Consider the following 18,311-nt stretch of genomic DNA (forward strand, 5'->3'; position numbering starts at 1 on the left):
TCGCAGGAATACGGCAGCTAAGAAATGACCACGTAACATCAATGTACATTCATCTCGGAATAGTAAGATGACAGATGTAGAATGTGGAGTCGTTAAGCCGCGCGTAATTTGAAACTCGAGGTCGTGTGCGTAGCGGCGAGCCGGCTCGACAGGCCAGTCGCGCTCCAGCCGTGCTAGTGGAAGGTGCTCGCCGCGCTCTCGTTTCTCTAACCTTCGCGCTGGCTCCCCTCGTTTCTCCCTCGCTCCAAAACAAATGGATTGTTCGTCCTCATGCCGCGTGACACGTTGTGCTAACAAATTAGTGTTATCTCGTGTGTCTGCGCGATAGATCAAGTGTTCCTTCGCCGTGGCCCGAGCCGTGTATGCGAACAAGTTGTCGCCGTTACGCAACCGATCGTTCATTCGCGGCCACGCGGGAAACTTTTTGAACTTGCCAGTGCGTCTTCTCCTCCGCTACGTCTTCGTTTTGCGCCGTCACGCAGTCCTCTTGAAGACGTGCTCGGTAAGTCGATGCTTCCCATTCAATTGACAGCAGATACTTTGTGCGACGCGATTTTTCTTGATCGATGATACGAATGTATGGGACTTTAAAACGCAACAGTGCCAAAAATGGCGGCCATTGTTTAGACTTAAGACGCAATTCTCTCTCTCTCTCTCTCGGAGAGCAACCATATTTTTGTGACTATTATGAGATTACTATGTACTAACGATCCTCTGTTTGGTTGTGTGTTTTCGCCTCCTAGTGTCTGTTGATTCCAACCTGATCGCGAACGTGTGCAATACGCAAAGTCAAACAGAAACTATACTCGACTACGTTACGAGGAGTAGCGTACACAGACTTTTGCAAATAAATACAAACAATTTATCGCGTCGCACAAAGGCTTAACGCGTATATGTATCCTATGTGTTTACGCAAATATATCATTGGAACGTTCGATGAAATGCAGATAGATCGCAGCATGATTGGTGGTTGCGGACGATACGAGTTCGTTAAATCAGCAGGTCGCCAGACAGACTTGTTTTGACAGTCGTAGAAAGAATTCCGCCAGTTCGTTCCGGTCATACCGGTTCCCATCGTGTAAAGCCTATGAAGGAAGCGCGGAATAGAACAACGGGAGTAATAAAGACAGGTAGGTGGGTGAAAAAGAGAGCAATAGGGGATCCGACAGAACGGGTCATCCGACGACAAGAAATCCGACGTGCGACACCATACGCTTTTCTCCTCGCGTCCCCTGAGACAATTACGCTATATTGGCCACCGTGCCGGTTGATTTTGAGGCTAACGTTCATTAAGTTTTTTCGCCCTCTCAGCGGAGGCGTTCGTTTGCTTCTTGTTACTTGCTCAAGTACATTAATAATGAAGTAGCGATCTTGCTGGAAACTTGTTATCTTCTTACAACTGATACTTTTAAGAAAGAAAGTCGCGTCGAAAGATATAATTTTAACAAATTTGGAGGATTTTATCATCCCTCTCACGAGGATGATTTGCAGCATCCATCATTCAATCAAGAGTAAAATCGTCTATTCGCTACTGAAAGTACCAGTCAATGGACTTGTTTTATGGTCGAAAGATTTAACGCGAATCGTTTTCTCCCTTCTTTCGTATTCAATCCAAGCGAGGTCGGAGAGAGTCCACCGCATGAATGTTTCCTCAGCTTTGATTTGCCCCGCCGCGTTCCCTTACGATTTTATTTGCCAGAAACTTATGCAAACTGTACACGTCTTCTGAGTATTTTAACGATGGTAAAACAATCTGAAGTAGTCTCGCGATTTCTAAATAACACAGAATAAATTGTCTCAAATCTTGCAACAATAATGATAAGGTTGCTCAGTAAAAAAACGATAACAAGACTGGTAACATTTATCAAGCGAGATTTCTAAAAGAAATGGCGTAAAACAATCATAAAATAACTGGAAGCCACCATTAGCTTATCACATTTTTACACGTAACGTAGGCCTACGTTATCGATTGATTATACAAAACTATGTTAATATTTCATCTGATACGCGGGCATTTAGAACAAGATAAACACACCTATCTTCCCTCGCTGAAATATCTCCACTTTGCGCGTTTCGTCGGCGTACCGACGTTGCACGAACAGCTTTCATGCAAATGGAACTATCCATCAACTGTTTTAAGCTGAGAAAAGCTTTATTTGTAGAAAAAATTGCAGTTGTTATACATGCGGATTTTATATATAGCATATACCGTACTGATACATCGCTTTGAGCTTTTTGTATCGTAAAAGCAAACGCGTAATAACAATAAGCTTGCGATACTCGAGAAATGAAACGATTTAGTTTCATTTGTAGAAAAATTACGAAAATATTAGGGACACTTTGGGGGGATAACGGAATCATATATCGACGGTATAGCTTTCTATTTGATATTTAAGGGGGTTCGCCGTTAGTGGTGGCCAACGATAGGGCTGTCGAGGAACGGCACGTCGATGGTTCTCCAATTACCTGAGGTACACGAGCGTCTCCCACGCTGAATATGTATCGCCGATAGAACGGTAAGAACGGGAACTATGAATATACATACGAACGAAGGCAATCGTTCCGACTTTGATTCGACGTTAATTGGAATTTACCTTCTTGACGTTTCTCCGATTTGTTTAAAGAGCTAATATCTCGGATTCCTTTCGCGAAAAGTGTTAGAAAGGTTGAAGGAGGTTGAAAAGTTGGGAACGCGCTAGCTATTTATTGATAGATTGCTATTTAAATATAGAAACGGAGTCAAGGCGTTGGCGCATTTTGAGGCGCCGTGACGCAACAGATCGGATGTTGTTACTATGCATATATGTCCGCGATTTCTGCGAAGCACACACAAAACGTTCCCACTCGTGTGTCCAGTGTTTCGTTATCACTGTTATCGCCTGGTGCATGCATACGGGTCAAATATCTATGCGATATTGGCGTGCCCCTTTTGCATTTCAAAGTACTTCGCTATCGCAAATATAACCGGAATACAAACAGTGAAATTCGTTCTTAAAATCGACGCGTATAATGGTATCGAAGATCCGGAACATGATTGTAAATGTCTCATTGTTTCAGTCCCTGAAAGTGACGAAACAAAAAAGTAACCCTTGCTCTCGGTTCATCATCAAAATTCAGGGTCAATTAATACGTCGACTCTGCGGTTTCTGTGAGCACTGGCCCAACTCAACACTGACCCAACGCGAAATGCACTTAGACCTGTTGCGAGCGGGCGTGAAAATGAGCCACGCTAGTAAAAAAAGACTATCCGCTATCTAAACGCCCGTAATAAAAATGTTGCCGCCATTATCATTTTAATTAAGGTTAGAATTGCCTCTTCGCTTAAATGGTCCGTTCGTTTCGGTGTTACTTTCGTGAGTAACGTCTGGAAGATTCACTGGAAACGAGTTCTGGAGCGGTGGTGAAATTCAGGAAGAGTACAGGAGGAGAAGGAACACAGGATATCTTCAAATAAAAATTAACCGTTCGCGTGAAAGCGTATAAATTCGATGTACCCTATTTACGAGATAGAATACGACCCAATTTCGCTCCATTCGCATAGTGGATTTTCACGGTTCAGGCCATCGTTCGATTTGACTATTTTCCGCGTTATTAAATCGATTGCTTAACCAGGCGCTGTATAGATGAACGAGGAGCGTGTTGCCGCGCGTGTGCGCCTAGAACGTTGTCGGATAGAACCATAGGAAGTAAGCGAGTTAACGATGCATATTTAATGCTCGGTACGCGAGAAACATCGGGCAATGATGTAATCTTCGATTGGTCGCGGTTCTATGCGGGAAAAAAAAAACGACGCGAGAGTATTTATAAGCGTACGGTGGACTTTGCCGCGTTCTTCTGTATCGTACGTGGTTGCGGTCTCGGTGTTATCGGAGAACGTAAGCGAAATCGAACGCGCCATTGCCCGTTTCCATTAGTTTATGAATTTTAGAGTGTACAACCGAGAAGCGCCTCCGCTGTGTCGCGTGTGAAATTTTTATTTACCTTCCCATTTTCACTGTTAATCAAAAGGTGTACATCGCGTACTAATTATGGCCACTAACGAGAAAAAGACGGCAATTCAGAAAAGGACACTGCCGCGTCAATTAGCGCACGAGGTTGTTACGAACGCGCGAAATCACGCGATGGATAATTAAAAAGTTACCGCCTGTAATAAAGGCACTCCGGCAAGCCTGCAGCGTGTGTGTGTGTGTGTGTCGCGTGTGCGTACGCGATGCAGCGTGAGTAGGTTAACGCGCGAAGAGTCGGAGTCGCGGATGATCGATGGGTCGCGAAAGTATCTAATCAGTCGGACGTTTCACTCTCGTCGCATTCGCGGTTAAATGCAAGTTGCAGCGTGGCTCGGTTGATTAAACCGTTCGCTGCCAAGGTCGGGGAACTAGACGTTAATTCGACGGAGCAGCTTATAAGCGGGAAGTCACCGATGGAATCGGGTTCGCCAGCAATTTTGTAATCGATCGTGAAATTGATTAAACGACCGATACCGTTTATTAATCGGAGGGCGCGGAATAGATTATTATTCCCTCCCGTCGAAGGGAATCGATATGAAATTTTTAACCACGCACCCGCCGCGAACCCACCCGCTATCTGGCTCGCGCCGATTTATTTAATCACGTCAACGTCCGCACGCTGTTAAGCATGTCGTTTCTTGAATATTAAACGAGGCGTGCGACCGGTCGAACGAATGCCCCGGCAGCCCGTTAATTACGCTAATAAGTACCTATATCGAGCGTGACCGCGGGACGGTTTCGCCTTAAATCTCGCCGATTCACCGAGCATTACCTTAAAAAGCTGTGTAGCCGTGGCCAACCCTCTTCTGTCTCCACCCTCTTGCCCGCCACTCTCGTCTTCTCGCTGAATGCAAATTTGCCGCACGAACGAACGAACGAACCAGTTCCCTTCTACCTATGCCGCCAATTAAAACGCTCCTTTTCGAGCCGGGGCAGCCGCAGAACTTGGGTTTCGGTGTGCTCGCTCAGAAACCGCCTGTTCTGGCTGCACGAGAAATAAGAATACCTGGACGGAACGTCCGCTTTTTGCTCTAACGGACTACTAGGGATATTCGCTTGGCGCTTTCGCCTGCGAGCACGTACGATTTCATGAAACCGAAAGACGAACGAATGTCTCGACTTGCCCACGGCGATCACCGGCGCATCGACGGAGAAGAGCGTCCACTTTTTTGGGGGGAAAATATCGCGACACAGGAAACGTTAACGGCGCCGCAGGCGTCCCGTTATATCCTGTTCAGGCTAGCTTTTCGCTATTCATAGCGGATAGAGGGAGCACCTCTGGATTGCAAATTTCACGTGGCACGCGTATTCACGTCCGCCTTCCCATTAGCATTTGATTAGCCTTAGAAGGGTGGACGATCATTATTTTCTCTCTTACGCATTCTGTCCTATCCTCCGTTTCGATTTCGTTCGTCCGTCACGATTTAACAGCGACGCGGTATTTTCTCATTCTAATTAACCCTTTCACTACGCACTGCCTACGGATTAAACGCATTCGTAACATCGAGTAATAATTTATTCCTGCAGCATTGAATTATTTTTCATTCCCGACGGCGCATACGTCCTTGGCAGCGAAAGTGGTAATTACTGGAGAGAGAGAGAGAGAGAACGGAAAATCTGAATGTCCAGATTCGCTGTGGTAACTAACGTAAATTCGCTTATAAAATCACGACCGAGAATGTTAATGATCGAACGATGTATTTCCGGTGAGACGCCTAATATTTTCAGTGTCCGGCTCGAAAAGCTCGTAAATAAATCCACGGTGTAATTGAAAAGGGTGCGGGGGCCGGGGAATGTTGGGGTGCGCGTGGGCGCGCGTTAAACGAAAGCAAAGGCCACGCTCTCATTCGCGAGGAAACAAGGAACGCCGTTGTAATTGATTCGCTTGATAGATGCGATATAGAGGAGCGTTGCGCACCGTAATCCGGATCGCTTAGCGACCAGTACGCGCTTTATCGTACCTCTAAAAATAATTATTTAACGAGCAGCTCGCCCGTTCCCGTTTCAGCGCGCCGCGAGTTCACCAAGAAGCCAGCCGTGCTAGCCGCTCGAAGAACCGATCTCGGCTCGCTTAGCCGTTTGTTGACGTTCCCCGAATGATTTAACGTCGAGCAAAACGTGCACGTATATGTATGAGGTAATCTATTATGGTAATGCGTCGAAGAATTTGAAGGGGGCCGGAGGATGGGGGCCACGTCACAAACTCCATTCCGGGGAGATTAACGATTAAAGTGTAATTAATGGCGCCAAACCGCGATACACGTGTGCCATCGAATACGACATAATTTTCGACGTGACACTTGTAATGCAAGTATCCGATGATTAATTGCTGTCACGTGTTGCGTTCTTGCTACTCTAGACAAAACGTATCCGAATTTGTACCTCGATATCTATCTAATTATCTGGCTCGTCGCGGACGGGGTGTTTCGTTGCGTGACAGAGGGGGGACGAAGAAATTTGTTCGTCTCGAATGGGGTATCTCGTAGCCAGTGGACACGCACGTGCGTGGGCACGTGCCCGTGGCACCTTTTAAGGCGTTCGTAGGTAGAAGCTCCGCCCGACCCATCGAGGGAGCGTAATCGTTGCTCGCCATCGTCACGTATCCCGCGGAACATCCTGTATCATTGTTTTCGGCGGCGATTTTTTAACGGGCCGGACGAAATGTGCGCAATTGCTGTTATTGTTCGAGGAAAATGTCGATTTTTCGTTCGAGTGCACTTTACGCTCGCGTGACCGTATTCTCCTCGTCGGAGATGCAGCGAGGTTGCATCCTAAATGGGGTACACGTCGACGCAGCCAAATCCGGCCACGTATGAATACCGTGGACACGTGTGCTGGTCACGTGCATGCCTCCTCTTTGTCTTGCTCCGTCGCTGCGACGGTATCTGGACCTGTCCACGATACATTAATCGCAGCGTCCCGTCCAGGAGTGGACCGTGTCGAGACGTCAGCTGTCCACGATTGTTCCCAAACCGTGTAACGGCATTCCCCGGTTCCAGTCCCTCGAAGATTGCGCTTCTCCTATTTTTTTCCCTCCCCACGGCGTTTCCCGGAGGGAAAATTCAGCGAAATGAAGGCACGTTCCATCGCGGAAAAATGGTCGGCAGGGCGCACACGCGCGCGCCCCCGTTCAACGTGTGAATGGAATAACTCGGCCGGCTTGAAATTTCAATTAATTCGCAGCGAAACTCTTCAACGCGAATATCCCATCAATTTTCGTCGAATGAAATACTGCGCCAGCGTTACCTCTTTCCCCTCCCGTTAACGGCTGCTTGTTATTTCCGGGGCAGGTGCCATGAATCCCGTGGAAATATACGCCATTGTAAAAATAAACCATTCGGTTAAGGAGTTTCCGTCGCGCCTTTCAACGTGTCCCGGTATCTTTCGCCGAACAATGCTAATGAAAATCTCTCCCCCGTTTACCGAAATGGAAATCGAGCTGCTTTTTAGAACGATGGAATTTATTAAGCGCATTACTTTACGAGAGCAATAAAGCATCCTCGCGATACGATTGTCGGAAGTGCTCTCGGCGATGAAAGAGGGAGCGGAGGTTCCTCGCGTTTAATAGAAATATCGTGTTATTTATGACGGTTTCAAGGTGGTGTGATACTTTCGCAAGAAACTAGCCGAAGCAGCTAGCCGGCCTTTGCGATCTTTGCTAGGGACCGTACGCCGCCAGGGCATTTGTACCTGATGTAGAAATAAAACCTGCTGAGATTTCTCTGAAAGGACAGAGAATTACGTACTCGAATAGACCCCTGAACGGGACCCATAATCTGCAGGTAGACACGCCACCCTTTGGATAGAACCGTGGGAGTTTAATTCGAGAGGGGCCGTTACCAAGGGACTAAGAATTCGAGAGTAGAAAAGACAACGACCAACGCCACGCTCTTTAATTATTGTACGATTGCGATCACAACGTATAGCTTTGTTCGCGATGGGCGAGAAATCTCGTTTCGAACTAACGTTTCGATCCTAGTCGACAGAGGTGTGTGCACCGCGAGAAAGAATTGCTCGTTACGCACGGGAAGTCCTTAGGGAAATCCTCTGCAGTCTCCGAACTCGTTTCGAGCAACTTGAGATTCGAGTTTCGCGTGAACGACGATTTCCAAAAGTTACCAGCTAAGTACACATCGACGTAAGTAGCGTAACTGATGAAACGAGTTCCGTGGAAGCTATTTTAATCTCAGCTGAGATCTTCGGCTAAGTAAGAGGCCAGGAGTTACGGCGCCTGTATCAAATGTCAAACTGTAATCGCTGGAATTAGTTTTTCCTAAGTATTCGTTGATTAGCATCGAGTCGTTCGAGTTGTCTGGTGCAGTTTCTGCTAGGCGAGCTCCGCGCGAAAGCGGAAATACGCAATTGGAATGCTCGAACACGAACGGCTGAGGTGTAAATAGCTGTAGGTCCTAAAGGGCGATCCAGTTACACAATGATCTGTACAAGCGGTCGCGAGAGCAGAGAAAAGCCGTGAAAGTAGCTCGTTAAAAGGCCGGATCACGTACACGGTAGCTGGTGATTTTTATCATCGTTGCCTCGACGCTTCCATTCAGCGTGTGGAAACCGGCGTCGCGTGACGACTGGTCCTGTCGTTGAGCAAGAGACGCGTCAAGACGCCCGCTAGCCGACCGTTCCTCATCTTCCGAGGGAAGAGAAAATCGACTTAGTTCCGCCAGTTCCCGGCTTACAGACGCGCTCCACCGGTCGTTGGCTTCATTAGCTCCGTTACATACGTTAAATCCTAATTAGCCTCATTTACTTTGGACCCAGGCGATTAAGATCTCTCCGCACGTGTACCCAACAGGAGAGCTCCAAGTTCTATGAAGTCTGATCAGACGTAAGAGAATCGATTCTTAGTCGATCGACGGTCGTTTAACCCTCTGAGCGTTCACTGGTACAGTCGAGCGTTAACTCGTAGCAATTAAGAGCTCTGATTGAAATCGTGTCTTTTATATCAACGCGCTGAAGTTCTACGAATAGTTAAATTAGATTTCCCGTGTACCTCGTACGGTATTCAAAGTAAACGCTCAAAGGGTTAATAAAGTGGCGATGTTGCTCGAACGCTCGCATCGATCCAGTTACAACGGTAAACTTGGCTGGCGACGCAGCTTCGGTAGGAAAGGAGGTTTGTTTCTCGTTTTCGCTCGGTTAACATTAACAACGCACGGTGTCGAGCTATTCAGCGATTTTTCCTGTTCGTCCCCCTCCGCGGAACGGTGGCACGAGTTCCGCTCCAGAAGCTGGGGCGAGGAATCGATTCAGATACTCGCCGATCGACGTGGATACACGATCCACCGCGAGCTGAGACGAATTTTTCCGCGATGCTCATCCTCGATACAACGCCCGATACCTCGAGTGGCATTCCGCTCTCTAATTAGTGTAACGAGCCCAACATACCAGGTTAAAATGTCGACTAACTGCGCCGACAAGTATCTTTCGTTGCTCTCGTAAACTTCCCATCGGAATGATACCTGTTAGCGACGCTATTAAGAGCTCCGATGTCGAGGAATTAATTTCACCGACCACCTTTTTTCTTCTTTGCACACGCTACCATTTTAACGAAATTATTACCAGCCTGGAATTACACGCGGAGTATTTCCACTCCGAAGGACATTTTATTAAATTCACTTGCCAACTTTTCACGATCCAATGCTTGAACCACTCGCGAAACTGCTAATGAATTTTTCGTAAACCCGTTTCGTTCTTAATTTTACGACAAAATGGGGAATGTCTTCGACTCTCGTCGAACGGTCGCCTAGGAAGATATCGTAAAACGTCGATAGTACGTAGGGGTGTTTATGTAGCTAGGCGTACGTAACGATCGACGTTCGATTCACCGATCTCTTCGATCTCAGACGAAGATAATGCCGCTTCCGCCTACGCGGCGATATAGGAGAAACGGCGACTGATCATTTGCTGCCGAGGTTGCCAGTCCTGGCTCTAATATTTTACAATCGGTACCCAGCGTGCCGACGAGGATTCGCGTAGGTGCGCGTGAGAAAGGGAAAGGCAAAGGGCCTCTGTGATCGACAGTACAGAGGGAGGAGCGAGGGGGAGAGAAGGATTGCCGGCGAGGTCTAGGATATTCGAGGTTATGTCACGGTTCACGTCGTGACTCACGACGTATTATTAGTCACCGTTCATTCTCGTGACTTTCAGGACGAGTGGAGAACGGCTTCCAATTGGTCCCCGTCGCTTTTTCTTCCGAGGACCCCGTTGTCCTCGCGGAGAGATACAACCGGGTAACGTCGGTCCCGTGTTTCATCAGCTTTGGTTTGCTTGGGCGTCCCTCTCTTTCTCTCTCTCTCTCCCTCTGTTAGCTGAGAGGTAAACGATTTTCGTGTACGTTTGTTCGTGAGAAAGTTTGGTGCCCTCATCGACGATCGATAAATCGTAGGCGGAGGTTCCGCGGCGATCGATGGGATTAGTTTCAGCATAACGATAGCCGGACAATAGCTGGCTATAAAAATTGATGGGGCAATTTGCAATTTATTAATTTTGATCGACTCGAATGGTCGTCTTGTATAATAACGTAATTTGTTAACGATTTTTCTGTACGAAGCACCGCGACATGGTCTCACGAGCAATAAGAACGACCCTGCCATCGCAATGGACAGTGGAACGATTTTCATCGGTGCATTCATTAGTCGTCGTTGAAGGCGGACGTATGTATATACGCGTGTAGAATTGCAACAGGAAATCTAATCCATTCGTCCCACTTCGCAAATGGTTCGTGGCCTTTGCTCTTATTTAATAAACGGGTCGTGAACGTCGGTGCCCGGCGGGGACTTGCCCGGCAAAGTGACTACGATTAGACCAATTGAAGCGCCGTTAACCGTCTCGCTCGTGAACCCGTCATACAATCTGCGATAATTGGACCCACACTGATTCAGCCTGTCGACGCGAAACCCGTGAAAAAAAGCCACAGTTCCTGGTATCTCAATATTCACATTAAACATCACAGTTTCGCAGCACACGTTCCCATCAGAGAAGAACAAGCAATTTATTTGCTCGTGTACTCTGTTCGTCCGTGTCTGTTAGTTAGCACGACGGTCAGAAAATTACGAAATGGCAAAGCCAAGCGATTCCAAGGTGCTTTAAATGTACAAAGCTAACCGGACATTGCGCAAGTAACTCGCGATATGATCGGTCGTAGGACGTACTGAAATCATATATCGCGGTGTGGGTCTGCAAAACGTTGTCTTCCAGGTATTACCGAGCAAGGCAGAAAACACGAGCAGCTAGTTGGAACGAATGATCCAGGGCCGAGAAAAAGAGTGGCAGAGCCTCGAGGTAGCAGTCATTCTTAATCAACAGCTCGAAATATAATGCACGGCACGCGCTGACGAGTTACGAGCGCGGAATGTAAAGGAGATCCGATCGATAATGAATCGGGACAGGTATCGGTGCGTTTCGATGTTGCGTGACTGGAGCCGAGTTACTTTCGAAGCTGGTATCTTGGGGGACTCTCGTAGCTGATAAGATTGGCCAGCGTTCCTTAATAGAATCTACCCTCGCAGCCAGTGTTCGGCTGACGGCACCAGGTATTAGCTATGTAAGTAGATTGCACCCTGGAGAACACTCGCGTTGAAATTTCTCTCCCCGTGGGCCTGGAATACCTAGAAATCTCGCGTAACGTGGTTATCTGGCTGTCGACCGTCCAAATTACGTTCGAGTGTCCGCTATATTGTTAGATGCAGATTACCTGGCAGCAGTTTTCGAAATTGATTTAAACACGTGCCAGTGCGCGAGTATCGTCGGGATCGATGCGATCCTGCCACTCGTCCTGACTACGCGTCCTCGTTATTGCTTTGCTGTTTCTCTTGCGTTTCCATAAACCTTGCGATTCAATTCATTTCGCGACTATTACCGCTGTATGAAGAAATTCGTCTTAACGTTGGAAGTATCCGTCGTGAAAAGTCTCGAGACGACACCGGTCAATATTCGCTGGTAGTCTTTCCGCTGCCGAGGCAGGCAGTCGGAAAGCCATTTGTTAAAAGCCGTAGAAACGCTACGTCGCGAGCGCGACGATACATATCATCGTGAAGAAGCGTCGCAGGAAAATTGGAAACGCTCCACGAAAGTTTCCTTTGATACGGCTCTCTTCTTAGACCCTCGGCTCGCGAGCGTCAGAAATTTTTGAAAAACTACTTGCTTTCTTTCAGCCAGTTCGAATGGAAGGAGCTTTCGTAGCCTCGCAGATCGATTCGACGTGGGCGACGTAACGGGTTGGAAATGGTATTTTCGCAGACAGGGCAACGTTCGCGAGGGAACATCGTCGGTAGTTCGTGTACAGGATTGTTGCTTTTCCTTTTTTTTCTTTTTTCTGTGGCAGCTAGAAGCATCGATAAGATGTCGCGTCTGCTCTTGGCGCAGCTTAGAGAGATGAGCGATTATCCGCTCAGGATAAGATGTCACCGTTCCAAAGAAGGTTTCTCGTCAAAATATCAATAGTTGTCGCAAACAACGCAGCCATGATACGCGCTCTAATTTGATTGATGAACGCGGAAAGGTTGGGCGCTGTTTTTTTTTTTATTCACGTCTGCTACCTCGATCGTTAGTTGGACGATTCGAAACAAATTGGAAAATTTCCCTCGTATATTGGCTGTAACTTTAACAATTAATCGATCGGCTGGTTGTTGAAATTGGAAAATTTAATAGATGCGGAAGCGTAGGCGCGTTTAAAATGGACGGCGACGGCGGAACACGTTCCCCGTGCGAAATATATGGAGATAGAACTGTAATAGAGTTTAATTCCCTTTTCTTTGCCCGTAACCGTGGAGAAACGACACCGTTGACCGTGTTTCGTTCGCTCGGCCGACGTAATTATATATCCTCTCTCCTAGCGTTCTATTTTATTACCCGGTTTCACAAAGAAGGGACGGTTAAGTTCCTGCGGAATCCATTTTCCGATACGAAACAGCATTCGGTTTAAAAAAAAAAAGAAAATGCCAACAGAAACTTATTTAAACGACCAGTTCGACTGGCAAATATTATGTAATTAATAAGCATCACGCGAATTCGTCGCGCTGTTCACGAGTGAATTTTAATAAATCGGCATCCATTCAGGCGTAAACGAGTATATCGCATTTGTACATTAAACGAATGCGCGGTTAATTGATGTTTGCTTCGAAATGTTTGTTCAATAATTAATCGCACGAACATATAACATTCATGTAGAATATTACTGTGGCTCTGCAAGAATTGCGATAATTAACAATCGTCCCGATTGAAAAACGTACGCTTCGTTGAAATGTTATTTCCGGTGGGGAGGGAAAAAGATCCGCGCAGCTTGTATATTTCTATCGAACGGAGCCATAAATATTTGATCATCCACGGCAATTGCCAGTGAAATCATCGAAAATCAATAGAAACCGCTTTGTAGGCTGATTTCGCCGGGTCAAATTAAAACCGTAACGTTTCCATGCAAATTCGCTCGCGATGCAAAACTGGAGGGACCCGAAGACGAGACGGGGTTAAATATACGCCGGACAGAATTCCCTTTGTTTCGAGAATTCGTGCAATTTCTTTTGCGGGCCTTTGAAAGGACGCGAAAGATCACGACAAAAGGACTTCTGATCTTCACAGGAAGCTGCCATGCTCGAATTATGCAGCCGACTCGCTAACGAAAGGACGACCTGGCCAGGCTCGTTGCGAGGGATCGTTTGAGCGTTCGTCGCAAATCGATCGTCGTATCTTCAACTCTAATCGACGATCGTGCTTTAAAAAGGGTAAACAGTATAGTCGGTCAGGCGTGTAACAAACGTTTAAAGGAGCGCGGATTAAGCGAGAGGGTTGCGAAACAACGAAAAAGGTATCGAAGTAACGCAAAGCGTCGGTAAATAGTTCCGCGAGCGTCCATTCACTAGAGGCAAGCGGGTTTCGAGCGTCGAGGTGCCTTTGATCGAAAACTGGGATATTGTTGACGACTGACAGATAAGAGATGGGCGATGGTATGCTTTAGAACGTCGCAAGGGGGCAAAAAATGTCAACCTCCCTTTTATCTTTCTCCCTTTCTCTTCTCATCTCGCTCGCCACCCTCCGTTTCCTCTAGCCCTGTCTTCGTCTGTCGAGTCGCGCTTCCGTAACATTCGAATGGAGCCTTTGCCAAGCTGGAAATGCGCGTTCTTCTGCTCTTTTTGCGGCGGCTACCTTGGCAAGAAACACGTTCGCGATCACGATAATCGTGAAAGAGCATCCTTTGAGCTTTACATTTTAATTCGTTATCGCTTGGAATCGTGTTCGAGCAGTTGAAAACGTTCCCTACGGTTTAACTAAGTGAGGAACGTTGAAATTTTCTCCCTTCCTTCATCGTCCAAGAAGTTTCGCGACTCCAATTTATTCGTACTCAGCGAAATCGAATTTTATCGCCGTTTCGTGAGACGTTTCGACGCGGGAAAGACTTTTTGACGCACCTTCATAATATCGTGAAACGAGATTGATGCGTGGCGCGTGAGTAGATCGAAGCCAAGAGGTTCGTCTTTAGTTTCTTCTGCGTCGCGGATGCTCGAAATGCTCTGGACCCGTTCCTTAATTACCATTAATTGCATCAACTTCTGTAGCGGAGAGAATTCTCTTCCGGCCAGATTTAACAGCGATTGAACGATCCAAGTTTTCGCACCCCTTTTATGGGACTCCATTAAAAGCGTCTACACCGTCTAGAGAGAGCATCTCTCTTTAGCTATAGAAAAGTTTCCGGCCGCAAGAGTGGCGTGCTTAACGCTCAATCCACGCTCCGTTTGCAGACGTTCGCATTAGTGGGTCGTGGCTTATCACGGTAAATGCCGTGCTCGTAAATTTGATCGCGTTTACACGTCGCGGGCAACGCGCGGCGTTTATCCTATCCCAGGTGTCGTTCGTACCCAAGCGTGCCATAGACCCTGAATCTTTGTCACGAAATCGGCCGACGACTCGCGCCAAGGGGTGGTTCGTCCAGAGTGTTAGCGAGTAAATTGGGAGGTTAAGCGCGTTCGTTTCCATTCGTTACAGCCAATTATCCTTTACGCGAAGATCGCCTGGAAAGTGTGCTCGTTACCGTGAGAAGGCTCGAAGCGATAATAAGAGCGCGGAGCATAATAATTGGTAGGTGTATTATTGGGTATGTAGGGCGCCCACGTTAAGTTTAATTGTTTGGAAAGGAGGAACAAAGCGCGATATCAGCGCAATGATCGTAAATCTTGAGAGAGCGCGACGCAATCTTGCTACGACGATCTCGATCTCATTCTGCAGATAATTTCATTAGAAAGATCAGCGTTTAATTTCTATTAACGCCAGAAAATTCTATCGCGGCGCGCGTAATAGAATTTCGGCTCGGTCCGGACGGCGGTAGATATAAATTTCGCGGGGGGAATTGTTCGCGTGAAATATTAAAGAACGTTCGACGAACGGGAACAGATATTTCACGAGAAAAAGCCAATGAAAAATCCTATTATATGGAATCGCGAAGGGATACGTTCCTTATTTCGCTGGAAGGCGGCCACGTGCCGCGCGTACGTTCGCCGAATGGTAATTGCGGGCGACCATTCTTCCGATGTATTCAGCGAAAATTGTGGACAAGGTGGGACACGGGCGAAATATCGATTCCCTCTGTAACAAGTCGATCCTCTCTGTGTGTTTCAGGACACGTAACGGGGCAGCAACGAAGAGAACTTTTTAAAAATTCTAAAGTGGACATGCGTATCGAGGATTGGCCTGAAGCCGCACACCGATGACGCAGGGTGAGTCCGTGTGAGCCCGCTCGCTGCATCCGATCCGTGGACAAAAGGAGGAAACACGGATTCGGAGGGTCGATGAAAATTGTCACGGGACCCCGGCAGCGTGCGCCATAAATGGCGTGGCGCGGGCCAACGTGCGCGTTTCTCAAATCATTAGGTGAAAGGCCCTCTCCGCGTCGCGTCTCTTTTTCGCTCTCCACTGATCGACTCGTTCCTCTTTCCTCATTAACTTGATTGCTCGATACCTCTCGTGGTAACAAACCGTGCGCGGTGCTTCCTGCCTCGTCCTCCGCGCTGCGTGCGCCGTGAAAAATGGCCCAATTAATTTTTTCTTCCCCGCGCCACACGATTATGGCACCGTTAATTGCCGCCACGACCTCGGAATCGAGAGTTATTGTAAATTTTAATCGAGCTTTCTCGGTACGCGGTCCGTTTGTTCGAAAAGTTGGCTAAACGAGTCTATAGCCTACTCGTAATTGGCAAGTATTCTGCGAGCATTCTACGTAGCTAGGTACTCGTGAGGCTGTTCGTTTTTAATTGACTCACGATTTTTTACCCGATATATTATTTATTCCTCTGACTGTTGGAACGGTAGAAATGTGGAAGAACGAGGCGGGCAGAGCGCTATCGCGTTTTCGCGTTGGCGGCAGACGAGCGCAGAAATTCTATCTGGAATCGTTGCGGAAGCGCAATCGATGGTCCGCTTTCCTGGCAATATCGGAAGCTTCGTCATAGCCATTCAAGCTCGTTTTTTCGTTTTTTTTCCCGTTTTTTTTTTCGCTCCTCGAAATAGGGGCCATTCTGAAAAATAACGTTTCTGCTTCCGCTGGAATATTCAAATCAAACCTGCATCACTGCGACAGCATGGTCGATTCTACGAACGTACGACGACGTTATTTTTTGTACGAGTGTAAATAAAATTAAATGGCTCGGAGGGACCGTACCCGTACAATTTATCTCTTGTTCGTAGAGGCGTGCGACCACGAGCAAATAATTGAAGTTGCGCGGAACTCCGAGCCCGCTATACTTCACGTGCTAAAAGATTCATCAAGCGTCGGAGCTAATAAAAAATTGTGCGCGCCAGCTTCGGGGGGTTAAAATTATAAAATAATCAGAGGCAGAGCCCCGTCGTAGTTTCGCTGTAATTATGAAAAAAGATCCCGGTAATCCAGCGCACAGGATGAAAAATTCGTTCATTTATCTGCGTTCCGTGTAGTCCTACAATGAATAAGCGGAGAACTTTCGGAGTCCGGTGTTGATTAGTTTCTGGCTCTTGCTCGGTTCGTTTAAGCGCTTTCAAGTTTTCCCCTCTCGCCACTCGGTGCCTCGGTTTATGTTATTTAATGTCCGCGGAAAAGTATAGCTCTGTTTCCACGCGAAGTACGCTTGTAAATAAACGGAGTTAATACGCGCGGGTGGATTCGTCGGAACAAGAGATTCCCTTTGTCGACGGTGAGCCGTGTCGTCTTTTAAAAAGCATTGTTTCCCACTCGGCTCGGGGCTAAACGGCGCGATCAAACGCGTTAGTCACGAATGAAACAGTTCCTCTCGTTAATCGTCTGCGCGGAAATTTCTTTTCTCTTTGCTCGCGAGTCAAGTGAAATTAACGGCAGAATGGAGAGGAACGAATATTAAGTTGCATCGTTTTTAATTAGGATCGCATTAACCGTGAAGTTATTAGCGACTTCTGTTTTCCTTCCTCTTTTTGTTTTCACTCCCGAGCGGGAAATTCTATTCGATTTCAGCACAATGCCGATTGTCAGCACGATTCCCGCTTCTCTAAAATTCCATTTATTCGCGGCAGTTTCATACTGCCGCGAATATCGTTTGGGGAATACGAACTTGAAAAATTCTCGATAGTTTTTCGGCCGCGCGTTCGCGTTATTTCACAGCGGAAAACGTTCCGCCGCGACGTGCCTTCCTAAGAGATTCCTGCGCGTTGCATTTTATCTAAAAGCAACTCGGACACAGTTTATCAGCGGCTGGAAACCGACGCGATAAAAACCGTCGTAACGATACTTCTTCTGGCTGGCGGAGCAACAGGAGACGGCTGGCGAACGAAGCGAATTGAATCGAAGTCACCTCGAGGAGGGGAATTCTTCGTGGCCTCCCCCTTAGCAAGAAATCGTTCCACCTTAACGTTCCAATCAGCGGTCCCGTTCTGCGATTTCGATGCACTCGTTCACGATCGTCCGCTCCCGAAACGAAACTTCCTCTGGCGGGGCGAAATCGCGCGTCGCCCCGTTTCAAACGCGACGTCCCAATTTGCGGTGAACGCCGTTATTATCGCGGCGCGTCGCGCCTTTAATAAGCCGGCGTTGAAACGCGAATTCAATAACACGCGTGCCCCGCGAACCGTGGAGGCCGCGCATCGCTCCGGAGTACACCCCCCGCAATGCCATAAGCGAGGCAGCCTCTGAGGAACCGCGTCGAACCGTGTCGGAGGAATAGGGAGAGAGAAGCCGGAGGAGAATAAGCCCAGGATGTTTGGCGTGAACCGAAGCACGAATTCCGGCAGCCGCTCGAGGCTTACGTTGAAGCCAATAGAACGGTCTTGAGTCACGGCTATATTGAAAATGCTGGCATTCGG

The 18,311-nt window shown here is 47.5% G+C and overlaps 1 protein-coding gene across 5 annotated transcripts in view; it reads left to right on the forward strand.

Annotated features, from left to right (window-relative positions):
• Nucleotides 1-157: 157 nt before the first annotated feature.
• Nucleotides 158-18,311, forward strand: part of LOC143428860 (CD151 antigen) — a 50,485-nt gene continuing 32,331 nt past the window's right edge. For 2 of the 5 annotated variants that reach the window (XM_076904088.1, XM_076904089.1), the window contains exons 1-2: nt 158-502; nt 15,627-15,724. The gene's annotated coding sequence lies outside the window, so the exon portion shown is untranslated. Of the gene's footprint in view, nt 503-947; nt 1,131-15,626; nt 15,725-18,311 lie in introns of those variants that run through there. The other 3 variants (XM_076904087.1, XM_076904090.1, XM_076904091.1) reach the window with 3 other exon arrangements.

The sequence above is a fragment of the Xylocopa sonorina genome, chromosome 11 (assembly GCF_050948175.1).
Source record: "Xylocopa sonorina isolate GNS202 chromosome 11, iyXylSono1_principal, whole genome shotgun sequence".
Classification (NCBI taxonomy): Eukaryota; Metazoa; Arthropoda; class Insecta; order Hymenoptera; family Apidae; genus Xylocopa; species Xylocopa sonorina.